Source organism: Octodon degus, unplaced genomic scaffold (genome assembly GCF_000260255.1).
Source record: "Octodon degus isolate 3935 unplaced genomic scaffold, OctDeg1.0 scaffold00007, whole genome shotgun sequence".
In the NCBI taxonomy this organism is placed as follows: domain Eukaryota; kingdom Metazoa; phylum Chordata; class Mammalia; order Rodentia; family Octodontidae; genus Octodon; species Octodon degus.
In genome coordinates, this window is record NW_004524583.1 from 18,373,473 (window position 1) to 18,378,375 (window position 4,903).

General features: G+C 46.8%; 1 long non-coding RNA gene across 1 annotated transcript in view; it reads left to right on the forward strand.

The window, feature by feature from the left end:
* Nucleotides 1-2,058: 2,058 nt before the first annotated feature.
* The window catches only part of LOC111813310, a 5,316-nt gene continuing 2,471 nt past the window's right edge, over nucleotides 2,059-4,903 (forward strand). The window contains exons 1-2 of the long non-coding RNA XR_002818607.1: nucleotides 2,059-2,213; nucleotides 4,411-4,529. This is a non-coding gene — a long non-coding RNA (uncharacterized LOC111813310). The remainder of the gene's footprint in view (nucleotides 2,214-4,410; nucleotides 4,530-4,903) is intronic.

Sequence of the window (4,903 nt, forward strand, 5' to 3'; positions counted from 1 at the left end):
TTTACCAGATTATTTATGGCAGGGTTTCCCACAATTACCCTAAACTGCAAACTACCCAAATGACCACTAGTAGCTTAGGTATGGCAACCAGCCGCATGAATTAAATTTTTTTCTTAGGGCTGGACAGGGAGAAGTCAACTGGAGGCCTGATTTTCTTAGAAGCCAGGCTCTTTGGATGTGGCTCTACAGTAACAACTGAGGAGATGGTAAAGAAAATGGGCTTTCCCCAAGCCAGGTGGTAAAACACTAATATCGTGGGAAAAGTAAGGGGCTGTTGTAACAGCTGGGATTGGATATACTGCCCACAGAATACCAAATTAAAAGGAATGATAGTGCTTTTATTAATTAAACAGCAACCTATGTGCTCCCCTCCTCAAGTGAGAAGACACAAAAAGTCCCGTTCTTTGTTCCCTACCTGCCCTTATAGTTTCTTTGTTCCTATGGCAACTGGGCAGGAATGCTGTGCCCCTCTATCCTGTAGGTGCCAGGTCTCAGCAGGAATGTGATGGCCCTATATCCTGTAGGTGGGAGGTCTCTGGCAGAGGGATTTATGGTTAAGCATGGGCAAATAGTCTCTTATTGCCCTAAATGGGTCCTGTCTCCTTCTATGTTTGCCAAGTTCTGACAGGGCAGGTGAAGGAGTAAGGAATGGGGTAATTTAAGCAAGACTGCTTCTATGTAAATACTTCAGGCAGGGGTTAAACTAACTTGAATTTTGCCTCAGTCTCTTTTACTTCTAAAAGCGAACAGGGTATTATGCTAGACGCCATCCCTTACACCGTACGGAGTCCCAGTTCTTGAAAGTCACTAAACAGCCTTGCACCCCTGCTCAAGTCCTGGCATTTCTCTGCACTCGAATTTTTAAAATCTCAAAATCAGAGAACTGTAGCCTGGATTTCTGAGTTCTGTGGGTTTCAGGCTGCCCCAAGCAAACAGTTTGCTACCCCAGGACAGGCGCCAGTGGACTCGGTCTGCACCGCGCGGCACCCTATAGCGGTCAGAGAACAGCCTGAGGTGGCCATCTCCGCTGCGAGGGCGTGTCACCACACAGGTCCTAGGGGGGGTCCCCCACCCACCCAAACCGTGAAATTATATCAATTCCTATCGATAAAATTTTCAGAGCAGCAGTAAGAGAAAGTGATTAGGTAGAAATTTAAAGTACAGATTCAAAGAAATTGCGCGGGCTCTTAGAGGGGCGCCTGTGACCCGAGCTAGGTACACTGATGGGCCTTGGGACTGTCTCAGGGTGGGTGGCCTCGGGTGTGGACTAGTTTGTCACACAGCACAGCTGGCGGCTGTGTCACAACGCAAACCACTGACATGTTAGAAGGCGGGATGCGGAGCCCACGGATACTGCTGCTTCCTTCAGGCTGGAGGCGCAATTTACTCGCGAAAAGTGTGTGGGGAAGGGGAAGCCAATACGCAGGCGAAAGGGCTCGGGCTTGTGTGTCTTGGAAGAGAAAAAAATTTAAACTGAGCTTGAGTAACTTTTGTGTTCTTAAGCTGCAGGGGGTTTTAAAGTGCTTTTTTTTTTTTTTGATACCAGGATCAAACTCAAGACCTTGCGCTTGCCAGACAGGCGTTTATGCCACTGAGCCGTAACCCTGGCCCTGAAGTGCACTTTTAAAACTCCGATTTGCCTCGCCTCCTTCCAACCTGCACTTCTCCTCCTCCACCCCTCGAGCAGCAGCGCCCGCGCAGAGTCCTTACCCAACTCCGGCGCAGAACTCGCTCCCTAGGTTACCGGCGTCGCGATGCCCCCAGCCCTACCCCACGACCCAGCTACGTGTTCCCAGCAGCGCTGCTGAGCTCACACCGGGCTGGGGTGAGTGAGGGTCGCGAGAGCCACGGGTGGAGAGGACCAGAGAAACCAAAAGGAAGCCGGCGCTCCACAGGCGGCTGGAAAAGATCCAGCAGAATCTCACAGGACCGGACCGCCGAGATTCCAGCCAATCAGGGGGCTGGGTGGGCGGTCCGGGGCGGGGCGGGGCGGGGCGAGGCGGGGCAATCTCGCGGGATTTCAGCCTCCGGACCCTTCCGGGCTCGGGGGCCGGGAGGTCGTGTCGGGGGACGTCGCTGGAGCTGTGCTAGATCGTGCGCGGGGGTGGTCGGGACGCCGAGTGGCTGCGGGTGTTGAGCCTGCGGCTTCCGACTTTCTCAGTCTGGCGCCGCCAGACGAGAGTCGCGGCTCTGATTCCAGGGCGGTCTCTGAGGTGACTGCAGTCTCCTCAGGGAACCTGGTGCCCGCCAGGGGGAAGCCTCCGGGTCACTCCCCCGGGGGTGGGCGTGGGAAGAGAGCTGGGGGATGGCATTTAGGTCCCGTAAAGGGCACCAGTTTTAAGGGTATGACTCGGATTTATAGTATCAGTCATGTATGGCTTATGACAAGATTTAGGTGTGTCCGTGGGCGACCTTATCCATCATAGAGCGTATTTGATAGGAGGCAGCTATGCTGTCTCTGGGCCGTATAATCTTTTGGGAGCACCATTGTAAATGCGGCTCCCCTGAGTGAAAAGCCATTGCACCAAGCTTGGCTGTATTTAGGGAGTTGTGCTGTCACTACAATAAGGAAGTCCCGCCGAAGGAATAGATTTAGAGAACCAAGGAGTGGTCCCTAAGGCACTTCAGTGTTTAGAATTCAAGATGAACCCGAAGGAAAGGTGGAAAATGAGTCCATTGTCTTAGAAAACCACGTGAATGAAATTTAAGAATTTGGGTGTGATGGCACATGTCTATAATCCCAGCACGTTTGAGAGGCTGAGGCAGGAGGATCACAAGTTCAAATCCAGTTTGGGCAATTTAGTGAGCCCCTATCTTGAAATTTAAAAAAGGCTGGGTATGGTGGTGTATACCTATAATCCCAGCACGCAGGAAGGCAGAGGCTTGAGGATTTCCAAGTTCAAGGACAGAACTGCATAGAAGACCATGTCTCAAAAAACCCAAAGAAACACTGTATCTCCAAGTGACAGACGACCTGGAGCTGGATCCCTCAAACAAAACCACTCTTAAATTTCTGTTAGATAACTCATCTGGTTTTGGCAACAGAATGAAAAGAATGAATACATTCCCTCTTAGGCCTCCGAAAGCAAAACAGGGTTGGCCCAAAGAAGCAGGTAATATTACTCCTTCCTATTAGGAATTATAAAACTCATATACATAATTTACTCTTTTTTTTTTTTTTTTGTGGAACGGGGGATTGAACTCAGGCCTTTGCATTTGCCAGGCAAGCGCTTATTCTGCTGAGCCACCTCCCCAGCCCCTACATAATTTACTCTTTAAAAAGCTAAAAAAAAAAAAAAAAAAAAAAAGATAATGGGGGCCAGGGAGATGGCTCAGTGGAATAAGCACTTCCCTGGCAAGCACAAGAGCTTGAGTTCAATCCCCGGTTCCACCAAAAATAAAATAAAATAAAATAAAATAAAATAAAATAAAATAAAATAAAAGCTAAATATTTTAATGCTGGTGAGAATAAAACCAAATAGTCCAAGTTGACTGTAAGGTGGATTGGAATAGTATATCAACCTGAAAAAGTTTGACTTTACATATAAATACCCATTATTTTAAAATCATGAGTTTAAAAATCCATTATTGAGGGGCCAGGGAGATAGCTCAGTGAATAAGCTCTTGCCTGGTAAGCGCAAGGGCCTGAGTTCAATCCCTGGTTCTGCAAAAAAAAAAAAAAAAAAGCCACAAAAAAATGAAAAGCTTTTCTATCCAGATTTAATTTCTGCCGTAGAAACTGAAGTAAGAAACAAATATTTGTGGGCCAGGGAGAGGGCTCAGTGGAATAAGTGCTTCCTTGGCAAGCACAAGGGCCTGAGTTCCTTTTTTTTTTTTTTTTTTTTTCTCTTTGGTGGAATCCTCAGTTCCACCAAAAAAAAAAAAAGAAAAAAAGAAAAAAAAGAAACAAATATTTACTCAAACTGAGAAATAGTTACCAGCAATGAGAGATCTCTGTGTGTATCTTCTGCTTGTGTAGATTCTGTCTGAAATTAGGAGGCTGAATGATTTAAATGAGACAGTAATTAAAAGCCATTTATGGCCTAAAGCCACAACCGGATATATAGCAGTTGCTGCTGTATCATTTCAAATAAGGATAGAAACAGGCTTTCGGGACTGTTGGGTTTTGTCCTTAGAACTAAAACATGAGTGACTGAATGTCACAGTGTGTGTGTTTTGTTAGTGTCTTAGTCTAACAGTGTTGGGAAAGACAAAGACTAGAAGAGTCTCCTTTAGAATGGACACTGGAGGAGGCTTGTAAGAGAATTCCATTTGGATCATGTCTGGTTCCTTGCCCTGTAGTTGTCTTCTCCTTGCCCAGACAGAAAGAGAAGTGCAGTTGTCACTCCCTGCACACTACTTCACTGCTTTGCTGCCTTCTGCTTACCATGAACTGTTTTCCCTCTGCAGTGCTCCTCTGCCTTGGAGCCAGCAAACTGTGAATTGAAACTTTACAGATTGTGAAAGAATCTTTCACAAGATGGAGCCAGCAAACTGTGAATTGAAACTTTACAGATTGTGTAAAGAAGGTAAGAAAACCTTCCTTCTTTTGACTTTGGGTGTCAGGTATTTTGTCACAGCAACAGGAAAAGTAACAGACAGTTCAGGGCAGAAAGAACCAAGGAACCATCAACAGAAGAAGACTGCAGTATCCCCAAATCTGATAGCATGATGACTTTTCAAAGATATCTTTAGCATGGCCTCCTAAAACCAAACGTGGTTACTCTATGTCTCAGCAGTTTGGCCTCATTCATCACAGAGTGCAGTGAAGACAGCTATCAGTTAAGTTTTAACATGTTACTGAAATTCACAGGGCTGGTGAGACAGTTCAGCGGAATAAGCTCCTGCTTAGGCAAGCACAAGGACTGGAGTTTGATCTCCAGCACCACATGCCATGCCGGCC